This window comes from Pogona vitticeps, chromosome 1 (genome assembly GCF_051106095.1).
Source record: "Pogona vitticeps strain Pit_001003342236 chromosome 1, PviZW2.1, whole genome shotgun sequence".
NCBI lineage: Eukaryota > Metazoa > Chordata > Lepidosauria > Squamata > Agamidae > Pogona > Pogona vitticeps.
Genome location: NC_135783.1, coordinates 222,882,190 through 222,895,329, shown reverse-complemented (window position 1 = coordinate 222,895,329; position 13,140 = coordinate 222,882,190).

Genomic DNA, 13,140 nt, shown 5'->3' with positions numbered 1-13,140 from the left:
GAGAAGAAGAAGGAGGAGGACTAAGATGTTAAAAAGAACATATATAGCATTGCGCGTTGGAATACTTCACTCACAATTAAGAAACAAAAACTATAGATTGCTATTCATGATCATTAAATGGGATATAAATGGGAACAGAAGTTGAGGAGGAGGAAGAGCTTCCAGGCTGAGAAGCCTTAGTGACTGATTTACACAAAACACCATATAATTGTTTGAAGCTGCTGTACTCAGAGGCAGAATAACCATGATACTATTCTCACTCTGGTGGCTGAAGAATAATAATCAGAAAAATATATGTTATCGTAGAATGCCAAGTTCTCCCTGTGTTCTTCTCTCACACGATGATGTAGGAGAACCATCAACAGGGTGAAAGGCCCAGGACTTCCTGCTTACCAGAGGCTATGGCATAATGTGCAATCCCTCTCATACCCTATCGTTTTATGCTAAAACCAATAACTCCCTGTTGCCTTAATAACAGCTTGCCCTCAAGTCAATGCTGACTTAGGGCAACTGTTGGTTGGGTTTTCTAGGTACAGTGGTGCCTCGCTTGACAATGTTAATTCATTCCAGCAAAATCACTGTAGAGCTAAAACATCATCAAACAAAATTTAAAAAACCCATTGAAAATCATTAAAACCCAGTTAATGCATTCCAATGGGCTGAATACCTGCTCATCCAGTGAAGATCCTCTATACGGCAGCCATTTTCAGTGCCTGTATAGCGAGGAATCCATCCTGGAAAACAGCGGGGGGGCATTTTGAAAGCCGGCTGCCATTTTGAAGCCCTACGATCAGCTGTTTGCTGATCGTCGTAAAGCGAAAAATCGGTTCCCGAAACAGGGAACCGATCAATGTTAAATGAAAAACCCAATCTAAACATCCTTTTGTGATCACTTTTGCAATCGCAAAAACTTCAACGTTAAGCTGATTCATCGTTAAATGGGATAATCGTCCAGCAGGGCATGACTCTACAGAGTAGTCAAAGGTAGATCACCATTCCGTATGCTCTGCAGGTGTTTTGTACTTTGACTCCCTTCTGTCCCATTCACCATGAACAGTAGTGAACAATGCTGGGAACTGTCCAGCAAAAACATCTAAAAGCACCAGATTGGGCAAGGTTGTGATAGTTTGGATTGCAAAATGTTTACCTGTCTTTGCAGATATTCTAAGAGCCCAGCTATAAATTGCCTTCAGTATTTGCAGAGAGGTGCCAGTATGCCTTTTTTCATGGAGCTCTAACAGATAGAAGGGATAGGCGAGAAACTCCTTCCGCCTTCAGGGTGCTGCTGTGGCTCACCCTTATTCCTCCATGCTGAAATATACATAGGAAGCAAGTCTTGACTTAAACAAGAAATATCTCCCATAGAAATTACAGGTGCAGACTTGATCTTGGGATCAGCATGGTGGAAAGGGCAAATGCCTACCTAATTTCCATCTCTAGGCAAAATTCCCAATCCATGTTGAGCCCTGGCATTTACTACCTTACACACCAGCCCCATTGTTAAGCACTATGCTGCCGAAGCACAAAGGATTCTCCTGTAACTTGTACACAGCCCTTCAGTTATTTATTCCATTTTACTCTCATAACAGTCTTGCGAGGTAGCTCAAGCTGATAGGGAGGGCAGCAACGGAACTAGAAATGGCTAGACTTACTATTTCAAATTCAATTTTCCAATCACTGTATTAGCTTTCCTTTTTAATATCCATAGGAATGTTGAACCTGTAGGGCAAAAACTCACTATTTAACAGAAATATGCAGGAAAGCAGATTTGGCAACTGCACAGAACATAATTCTCTGTTTTGACATTTAATCACATTATTTCCTCGAACACCATTTTCTATTGCAATTCCGAAACTAAAATATCTAAACATGTATTCACATCATATTGAGTCAAATGTTACAAATAAAAGGCTGTTTTACAAATTCCCTCATCCCCTTCTTTCATCCCCTGCTTTATTTAAGATGCCACCAATCAAGATCGGCCTTTATGCATAGAATTTTCATTTATTAGCAGTCTTATCACATTAATTCTATTGACTTCTATTGAAACTTCCCAAACTTAGTTTTAAGGAGTACAGCTATAATGTTTATTTAGGATTTTTAAAATGTATCTATGAAGTTCATACATTCATTTTAGATATTTAGAAATTATCCTTAATCACAAGGTTTTTACAGTGCTTAACTCTGAATATTTCATAAAAAGTATAAAGTGCAATCAGGAAAAAAGACAGCTTTAAAAAAAGCTGTAGACTGAATAGCTTAAAATAGCCAGAATTTATATATTTATAATGAGGATTGGGACTTGTAATGTAATTAGCAATTTCTTATTTAATTTTTTCTACTTCTTTTAAAGAGTAAAACAATTATTTTTCCTTAGAAACAGTGAAACATCCAAAGCAGCTATGGAAGAAAGCACCAGAATGCAGGTTTCCTCATTAATCACCAAGGGGAGATTCAGTTAATTTCACACTTTAGAATCTTTATTACTGGCAATGATGTAAGAAGTAGAAGGTTAGTGTAATTTTTCTCTATTTTAGATTATATATGCAAAGATATCATACATAGCCACTATCTTTTGAATTGTAAATTGGGAATACTTTATGTTAAATCACTGAATGGAGAAATCGTGGCAGTCTCTGAAGCCATATTTAAAATGCTATTTGCTAATTTAGTTCTGATCAGCATAACCCTCTAAATGTATTAAAGGAAGCGCACTGAGAATAGAGTTGTCATATTCCAGTTCTCTAAATCTGGGCAACCTACTTTGCATGCTATGCAAATTAGGTGGTTTAGTTTATCCAATAGGCAAATGTTTAAAGTATGCTAATTTGAGCAGTTTTTTTTAATAGTCTGGAAACTAAGCACATTGGTCGTTGCACTATATTTCTGTCAATATATTTTAGTCCTGGCAGTATTTGTATAGTAACCAGTCATCTGATGCAGCCAGTATAGGGTCATGCTCAGAGTGCTGGACTGGAATAGGGAGACACACATTCAAAGCCCTCCTTAGTCGCAAAGTTTCCTTGGCATTCTTCTCGCAGTCCAACTAGCCTTACAGGGTTGTTTTCAGAATAAAATTGTGAGACAGAAGCCATGTGAGAGTGCTACAAGCCCCTATGCAGAGGCCACAGGGTGCCCCCCAGCTATCTTTCCCTTGGCTCCAGTTTTCTAGTGAAAGTAATAACAGGCTTTACTGAGGAGAGTTTGGGTTCAGCAAGAGTAACCTCAGCCTAAGTCCCATCTGTAGGGTCCCCAGAGGGTTGAGTTCCCTACGCTAACCTGGGGTTGTGTTTTTCCAGCAGGGACCCTGGAGTCCAGATACAGGAAAAACAGGACATGGCTATTTCTCCAGGCACCAGCTGAAATGCTTTTAGGGATGGCCGGTACAGCTGGGTGATGAGCACCCTTGTGCCTCAAGACGCTTCCACTGTCTCTTCCACTGGCATTTGCACCACCAGTGCCACAACTGTGTTGGGGTGATTGCTGCTCCACTGGGTTGGCTGGCTGGCATGGGCACTGGGGGTTGTAGGAGGTACTGGCCTCTCTGGAGCAGAGGGGATAGGGACTCTTCTTCTGCAGCCTCTCCTCCTTGCAAGTTCCACATGGAGTTTTCCTACCAAGGAACGTCCTCTCAGCCATACTCTTATCTCCCCAGCAGCACAAAACAGGGGGTCCCACTCTTCTGCAGATTCCATCCCCAGGTCTCCTCCTTGCCCAAGGTTTCTGCATCAGTTCTCACTGTTCCCCAAGCCCCTGACTCCTTCCGTTCCACCTCCTTTATGTCTGTGGGCAATCCCTTTTCTGTCTTCCCCAATTGCCTCTTATCAGCAGGTTGTGCAGTGGACAACTGTCTTCTCTCCCCCAACACCTTCCAGGTGCTCAGGAACTGCCAGTTCTCCCAGTCTTCCAAGGGGCTGCAGGGCAAGGGAAGCACTAGTAGCAAGCCCTCTTCCACCAAACACTATGTAAAAGAGACATGTGTGCTGCTGGTGCATGCAAATAAATGCTGGCATTTTGCTACGCATCTTGAACTTCTGGTGATAGTCACATAAGATGGCTGTAAAAAAAGGTGGGTACCAAACTTACAGATCCACCACAGGAATGTCCCATAAGTCACTTTTGCCTGTTTTGCAGGAAAATATGCATAGTAGAGAAGTCAAAAGTTGTCATTTTCTGCAGAGATGCAGAATAAGAGAGAGAGAGAGAAGGAAGTGCCAGTCCAGGATGCTTTCTGTTTCCTAAATCCCCACCCCACTAGCTGTTTTCTTTCACTGCTATGCTAAACCCATAGCAGACTTTGAAAATTTACTTTTCACATTGCACAATATAGAATCCTTCAACCAGAATAGTCACTGACCATGTGTGCAGGATACCATCTCAAATTTAATCATGTCTGTTCCATGCATAGTTCTGTTGAGAGAGGCAACACCTTGAATTAATATCAGGTGTGAGACTCATTGTTTGTATTATTCCTCGTGGAGACATTTTATTAATTATTACAGCTTTATAAAATTGCAGAATGAATTGGTTTAGGAGCATTTGTAGCATGAGGAAGAGGCATAATGAATTTCAGTTTTGGTCTAATAATACGTACTTGGTAATGTGAGTCCCCACTGAAACAATTATCAAAAACACATCATTTAATCGGTATAATGAAGCCTATGGTGCAAATAATTAAATAATAACGGAATAAGTGAATTATTTATTTGGATGCATATACCTTTCAAGCTGCCTGTTGTCTAACGCCCCTGTGAGCAATCCATAGCCTATCAGTGCCTCTGCTGAGGCCAGGGGTTCCTTTCTAGAGCCACTGCCTCTGCTGAAATACGTTTGTTTCTACCACTCCAATGGTCAGCTCTTGGGCAAGTTGTTGGAAACAGATTTACTTGGAGCGGAGAGCAGAAAAAGAGGCTTATCCTTGCAAACCTTCCTCCCCATTACAACTAAACTCTCAAGCCCTCCAGAGATGATTGGTAGTCTGTGGGAACAGCATTTCACATAGAGAGAAAAGCCCACCCATTTCCCAAAGGATTTATGCTGGGGAAAACAGAGGGACTTGCTGATAGACACACTTTCCTGCTGCTCCTGATGATGCATAGAAGTGTGATGTAGTCTCACCATGCAAAGAGGCAACTTAGGACTCTCGCCATCTCCTTCAACTGGCATGGGAGAAGAAAAGTGTGCATGTGTCTGAATGTAAAGAAGTGTTTTTTGTTTGTCGACAATATTTATACTCTGTTATTGTTTAGTCGTTAAGTCATGTTTGACTCTTTGTGACCCCATGGACCAGAACACGCCAGGCCCTCCTATCTTCCACTGCCTCCCAGAGTTGGGTCAAATTCATGTTGGTAGCTTCGATGACACTGTCCAACCATCTCCTCCTCTGTTGTCCCCTTCTCCTCTTGCCTTCACACTTTTCCAACATCAGGGTCTTTTCCACAGAGTCTTCTCTTCTCATGAGATGGCCAAAATATTGGAGCCTCAGCTTCAGGATCTGTCCTTCCAGTGAGCACTCAGGGTTGATTTCCTTCAGAATTTTTATACTCTACCTTTCCCCTAAAATGGAGCCAATGTTCATCGTTCTATTGTAAGCCTCTTCCCTCATGTGGCCCTCAGGAGCAAAAAGATTGCCCACCATGGCCTACTATAAGACTGCATCAAAAATAATGGCAAATCATCCAGCTACATGACAATGACACCAGAATCCAGTAGAACAGACTCTGTGGCATCATAATAATAATTAGATGGTGTCAAGTCAATTCTGACTTATGGTGACCCTTGTCGAGGTTTTCCAGGTAGAGAATACTCATAAGCGGTTTACCATTTCCTTCTTCTGGCTGGTGGTGGTCCTGGGACTGTGCAGCTTCCTCAAGGCCACACAGGCTGGCTCAACTCCCAGGAGGGAGTCCCGACCTCTGGCTCCACACCACTGAGCTATCTATACCACCTTTGTAAAGCTTACAAATGGGAATATGTGGCTGTAGTTTGGGGAAAGCCAGTCTCTTACAGTTCTATTAGCAAAGGAACAGCTTATAGTAATGGTGAAACTGGCAGCAAATTAGAGGCTTCAGTGTCTATTGTAAGTTAATTCTCCACACACTTTTATTTTATTTACAAACTCTTGTGAGACTGAACTTTTTCAAGCAACTCTTTCCTAGCAAATATATCAAAAGATTGCAGAGACAAAGGCTACATAGGCTCTGGTAAACTCTCTTTACTCCAGCCAGAATTTAGAAAATGAATAATGCCCCTAGGAAGTGATGTAGTGGTGCACAATGAAAAAATGAAGCGATATTCAAGTCTATGAGATCTCTCTCTTTTTCTCTTTGTGGGTGTATGAAGTGCAATGCCAACTACAATGCCTGCTGGAACCAAAGGCTACACTGATTTTAACATGAGTACTCTATGTCTAAATCCAAGGCATATTTAAAGTCGTTTCGTCGTTTAGTCCTTTAGTCGTTTCCGACTCTTCGTGACCCCATAGACCAGAGCACGCCAGGCCCTCCTCCTAGCTTCCACTGCCTCCCGGAGTTGTGTCAAATTCATTCTGGTAGCTTCAATGACTAACAAAATTTCATTAATTCCAATGGGTCGGAGGGCTTCCACTAAATATACATAAATTGGGATAGATTAAATTACTGGATGAATTTCATATTTTATTTATTGCTGATCACATTTGAATCTTAACTTTTCCTTTAGCGTGTCACGTCTACTAGCATGCTCCTTGCTGTTTAACCTCAGTTCATTCTTCAACAAGAATTGTTCTACTTAAAGATGGGAAGATGTGACTGTCTTGGTTTGCTGCTTTTCTCCTCAAAAAAGTCATTTGAGGCATGCATTTTTTTTCCAAAATGTATGCATTTCCCCTCATTTTTATATTGAAAATGTGTGCATATGTTTACCTATGTGCCTTTTTAGTCAATTTGTTCCATTCCCAGTCTCAGAGGATATGTGACATTGATATTTTTGTAGAAAAATATGAACTGAACAAATTTATTTTGCATAGCTAGTTATGTGCTATTCTATTGCTACATCATTTGCTGTTTCAGTTAAGGTGTTCTGTGGCTCTGATACTCCACATCAAAGAGGATCCCCATAGTTCTCCATGCTTTTAATGATTCCCCCCCCCCCAGTTAATGACATTTTTTGTCTTTCACAGATTGGAGGTGAATTGTTAAATGTGTGACAACTACTTATTCCTTTATCTGTCTCATTCACTATGTTCTTTTTAAAATATGACTTGACTGTGACTGGTCCATGGGATCATGAAGAGTCAGACACAACTTAACAACTAAACAACAACAACAATTTGTGACTGGTGTGCAAGCAGCAAGCAAACAATGGAGAACTGCATACTCAAGTGGCATTGGACACACCCTTACACATGTGGTCAAAAAGATAAAAAAGACCCTTGCACAACCAGGCTTTGTGTGACCATACTTCCATTTTTGGCTCAAGACCAGCGTCACAGGCCTGACTAAATGGCATCACATCTTTACATGCATGGTATATAAATATGATGGTTACATGATCAATAATAATAATAATAATAATAATAATAATAATAATAATAATAATAATAATAATAATAATAATAAACAGGCACAGTCAAAATTATAAAAAACATTGACTGGTATTGTATAACAGATACAAGTTTTAACTCAAAACCTAAGTATCTGTTAAATATCGGTGCAGTAATTATGCTGTTTCTAATATTGCCATTTTTTGTAGCTCTGATGGTGTTATTTGTAAAATCTTCAACTGCATATACTACCGTGCGAAATTTCTTGATGTTATTCCCAAAAGACCCAATGACTATGAGAACTACTGAAGTGTGTTTCTTCCTCTTTCAGAGGCAAGATGTTTCAATTGCCAGGTCTGTATTATTTTAGTTTTTCTAATTCTTTCTTTTCAACTCTGGAATCCCCTGGAATTGCAATGTCAATTATCTGGACGTTTCTTCATTCTATTACGAAGACGAATATTGTTGTTGTTATTGTTGTTATATTTTTTGGAAGTTATACACTGCTGATTTGACATAATACTGAAGAAGTATAATGTTTATTTGACTGCCCTGCGACAGGCAGAAGAAACCAATGCCAATTTGCTGTAGTGGGACCAAGAGCAAGAAAGAAGGCCACAAAATAGGCAGCAGAGCTGCTTATTTGTCCTGGGCTTTTGTGTCTGTGCACGCTCACTGCTGCTGATGCAGCTGCAGTGCTGCTTAAGTCTCCTTCCTATCTCAATGGGAAGAGGTAGTGGAATCCACAATCACCACCATCAGTAGGCAGGAGCCTTAGAATTTTTCTTTGTCTGCTAGCAGCCTGTCAGCTAATCTTATGCTTGCTTTTTCTAGGTTTGGCTCTGTTCTCTTGTCCAGAGGAGGAGGAAGGTTGAGAGACAGGGAGAGAAGTAGAGGTGAGAGATGAGCCTAGAAGAAGTTCATGACTAGCTTACAAGCTGCTAGAAGTTGACAGGGGTACCAACTCGTCCCCACCACCACCATCACTGCCACCCCCTGCACAACTCTTTCATGCCTTCTTCACTTGGCCATCATCAACTTCTCCTCCTCCAGCAGCGTCTTTCTCCCCACTCTTCCAAACCTAAGTTCACCATGTACCTAACTGCCATAGTGCTGAACAAACTAATTATTAGCTCAGTGTTTAGTGGGAGTTTGATTCCCCGCTATGCTTCCTTCACAGGAGCTGGACTTGATGATATATTGGGTCCCTTCCAGCTCTGTGGTTCTACAATTATTAAAAGAACGGCCTGGTAGCTCTGTGTTTTAGGTATCTGGCTGCAGAGCAGAGGGTGGGAGTTCAGTTCCCCACAGTGCTGCCTTGACAGTGGCTGGACTCGATGATTCCAGTTCTGCAATTCTAAGATGATGATTTTTAAAAATTGGAGTAAGGACAACTGAAAAGGAAAGGTTGTTCCTGCATGCAGCCATGCCACACCCGGCTCAAGACGTCCCCCTCAAGTCATCCTAGGACAAACATCACACTGACACTTTGCAGTAAGGCTGGCATTCACACTTGCTAGAAACGGCACTGAAAAGAAGCAATCTCGCTTGCACTAAGAAACAGTAGCCCCAGTTTTCTTGCTGATTGAAAAACATCAGAATGGAGGCTGAAAAGGGTTGAACTGGTTCGTGATTAGCTTTATGTCATGCGGTCCCTTGAAAATGGAATGAACTTGACAGTTCCAACAGGGGGACAAAATGAGGGAGAAATCATGGTGTAGTCACCCTCTATGTCATAGTGGTCTTGGGCCATATACAGGTGTGAAGGTGTTTGGGGGGGATTTGCTCATCCTTTAAAAACTGATTTCACACACGAGAAGTGAATTTTGCAAAAGTACGGCACAGCAGTACTATTTATAATGTTGCATTGAAAATGTGCTCAGAGAAAGTTTGATATATAAGATCCTCTGCTCTCATTATGGCATATTAATGTTTCCTCACAAAGGCAAAAAGGTGAACTCTGATCATTAAGAAACATAAATAGATTCATAGCATTTTTTCCCATCGTAATAAGATCAATTGTCATTGTTGTCAAGATGATTTGCATTTAATGAGCTGTTAATGTGTTGGAAGACATTAGTTTTAATGGGATTACCAGAATCTGAAAGCAAACTAAAACCTGGATTAGAAATATAATTACTTGGACGGGAGAGGACCCAATGTTCTCCACAGATTAATTTTATGTTGCTGACCATCGAAAGCAAATGTAAGCACCTACCTAATTAGTAGCCCCACATAAGTCAATAAGACTTCTCCAGAGTAAGTGATCGCAACATAGTTTAACCATGTTTCCAATGTAAAGACTGGTTTGAAAACACACCTTAATTTAGTAGCACCAGTATTTTAGGATTTTGATCAGTAAAAGCAACCCATTTTTCAGGACTCACATGTTATTATGAAAAGACAATAAGATTTGACTTCCATGAAATGTTAAAATAGTATTTGTCTGGGAGGAAGGTCACTTATCATCTTGGGTCCTCCACAAAATAACAAACATGCTGTTGCCGAAGAACTGGACAGCTGTGTTCTCTGTTTATTTAGAAGAAACAATTACTGGTCATATGCTGTTCTGTTAGCTTGAATTTCATATCAGTTCCTCATGTCTAAATATTCTTTTGTCCATCTTCCAACAGCTGAAGACCCATCTTTTCAGGCAGGCTTTTAACAATCATGACTGAGTCCCTGAATGCCTTTTTAAAGTTAAAATGGTTTTAAATGTTTACTTGCTTTTAATTATTCAATTGTATTTTAATTAGCATTTGTTTAATTGTTTAACTTAATATGTTTTTAATTCTGTTCTTTTTTAATATTGTGAGCCACACTGGGTCCCCTTCTTGGGACAAAGGCAGCCTATAAGACAAAAACAAGCATGCACTTATAATGTCTACTCCAAGAGTATCTCATGCAGCACCCACCCACCCACGCACACACAAGCATGCATTACATACTAAACTTTGAAACCAGCTGTAGAAGAATTTAACAAAATTCCCTACATATTCCTCTTAGAAAACAAAATGGGACATAGATACTGAAGGAAATATAAGAAGTAAATAAGCATGAGAGAGATGGATGGATATATATATGTGTGTGTATTAACTCCAGTGGAAGGCAAATGAATAAGTACAGTTGAAAATGAATATATATGAATACAATATCTATATAATTGTATTCATTTTCTTCTGTACTTATTTGCTTGCCTCGTGGTTCTAAGGGGATCAGTGTGTGTGCACACAGACACATCCATCCAATGCCTATGTATATATATTCCCAAAAGAGAGTTCTTTTTCAGATAGAATGAAGTGTGCCTAGACACACAAAAGCTTTTGAAAAATAAGAACTACAGTAGGTAGTCTTATGAGCGATCCCAGAAGGTACAGCTGGGGGATGGATGCCATTTCCTCCCCTTGGGCCCCCTGACCATTTACACGAAGCCACTGGAAGAAGTCACTCAGGGATTTGGGGGGCACTCTCACCAGGACAGAGATGATACAAAGCTCTATCTCTCTTTTGCTTCATCTGCTGGTGATGCTGTACAGGTACTTGAGTACTATCCAGCGTTGATAATGACTGGACGAGGGCCAATAAACTGAAACTGAATCCAGCTAAGATGGAGATCCTACAGTTAGAAGGATCATTGGGATAGTTAGAGGGAAACGTACCTGGACTTGATGGGTTTACACTTCCCCTGAAGGATCAGATCTTCACCTCGAAGGTACTCCAGGACCTGGCGCTCCTTTTGGAGGCTCAAATGTATCCTGTGGCCAGGAGTGCCCTTTATCAACTCCAGTTGATTGCCTAGTTGTGCCCCTACCTGGAAAAGAAATGCCTAGTAACCTTATTCTATGCATTGGTAATATCAAAAATAGGCCTCCGTAATGCTCTCTATGTAGGGCTGCCCTTGAAAATAGTTTGGAAATTTCAGCAGGTCTAAAATGTGGCATCCAGACTGATTTATTGTATTCGTAAATTCAATCAGTTATCACCAGTGTTGGTGTGCCTTCATTGGTGCCCTGTCAGTTTCTGTGGTAAAGGTGCTGCTTATAACCTATAAAGCCCTTAATCAAGATTTAGGACATCAATACTTGTTGGAATATCACTCCCAGAAATCAGTTTACCCATTTTACTCACTCTTTTCAATCCATGGAGCATTTTGGAGTAAAGTTTGCATTTATTTGTATGCATGAGAAACAGGCCCTTTTGTGGGAAAAAGAAGCCTCTACTTTCTGTGACAGGATGATTTTACTCCATTAAAAAGGCCTTTTCATGCAAACAAGGTGTGTGTGTGTGTGGGGGGGGTACAGGTTACCTGGATACTACAGAAAGAGGCTGTGACTTGAAAAAGGTTGGGAAACACTGCTTTAACAACTGATTCTCTCAGATGTTGTTAATATTAATGTTTTATTTTTATTTTCTTGTTTTCTCTTTTCTTTTTTCTATAATTATTTTGATCACTGTATTGTATTATATGTACTGTATATTATACCACATGTTTTGCTATGTGGGGTCCCCAGGATTTTAAAGTTTTAACTTGTAAACAATCAATCAAAATTAATTAATTAATTAATTAATTAATTAATTAATTAAAGGGGCTATATTACTGTTTCTGATATAAACTGATATGCAACAGGCAAAGATGGCTACCTGCTACTTTACCTCTTCTGTACCGCTCCTAAGTCTCCAGGGTATGACAATTTTTCATCATCATTAAACTGATATAAAGCATAGTAATAGCTTAAAAGTAGCGACTAAATAGAGGGATGTGGTGGCACTGTGGGCTAAACCGCAGAAGCCTGTGCTGCAGGTCAGAAGACCAAGCAGTCGTAAGATCGAATCCACGCAACGGAGTGAGCGCCCGTCGCTTGTCCCAGCTCCCGCCAACCTAGCGGTTCGAAAGCATGCAAATGCAAGTAGATAAATAGGGACCACCTCGGTGGGAAGGTAACACCATTCTGTGTCTATAGGTCGCACTGGCCATGTGACCACGGAAGATTGTCTTTGGACAAAACGCTGGCTCTATGGCTTGGAAACAGGGATGAGCACTGCCCCCTAGAGTCGAACACGACTGGACAAAAATTGTCAAGGGGAACCTTTACCTTTACCTTTACTAGTGACTAAATAAGGCCAGAAACACCGTAACTGAATTGGAAGACAAAATGTTCAAATACGAAGAAAGAAGACAAGTCACACTGCATTCACATCTGTGTGTGCGTGTTTGGGTTCCTAATAATTGATACCTGAATATATTTGTCCTCTTTCAATAATAGCTATTTTAAAAAGTTGTCATAACACCTTATTTTGTGATGTTTACTCAGTCATCTCATGGACTGTGAATGTTTTTGACTTCTGTCATAGTCATAATTGCTAATTCCAGCTATCTTACTGAGCAACTTTAAATTAACGCGGAAAATTCAAATATACAAATGCTTTCCAATGGAAAGGATTTTAACATCTTGTAAATTTTGCATAGTACCTTTAAATTAATGAAGATAGCTTTAAAGACCTCTGAGCAATCAATGAGAAGAAAATTTTAATTATAGTTATTGATTGACCTGTTTTTTTATCCTTTGGAATGAAGAAGTGTGGCAAAATTAAGAGGTCCTTACATCCTAATCTCTGCT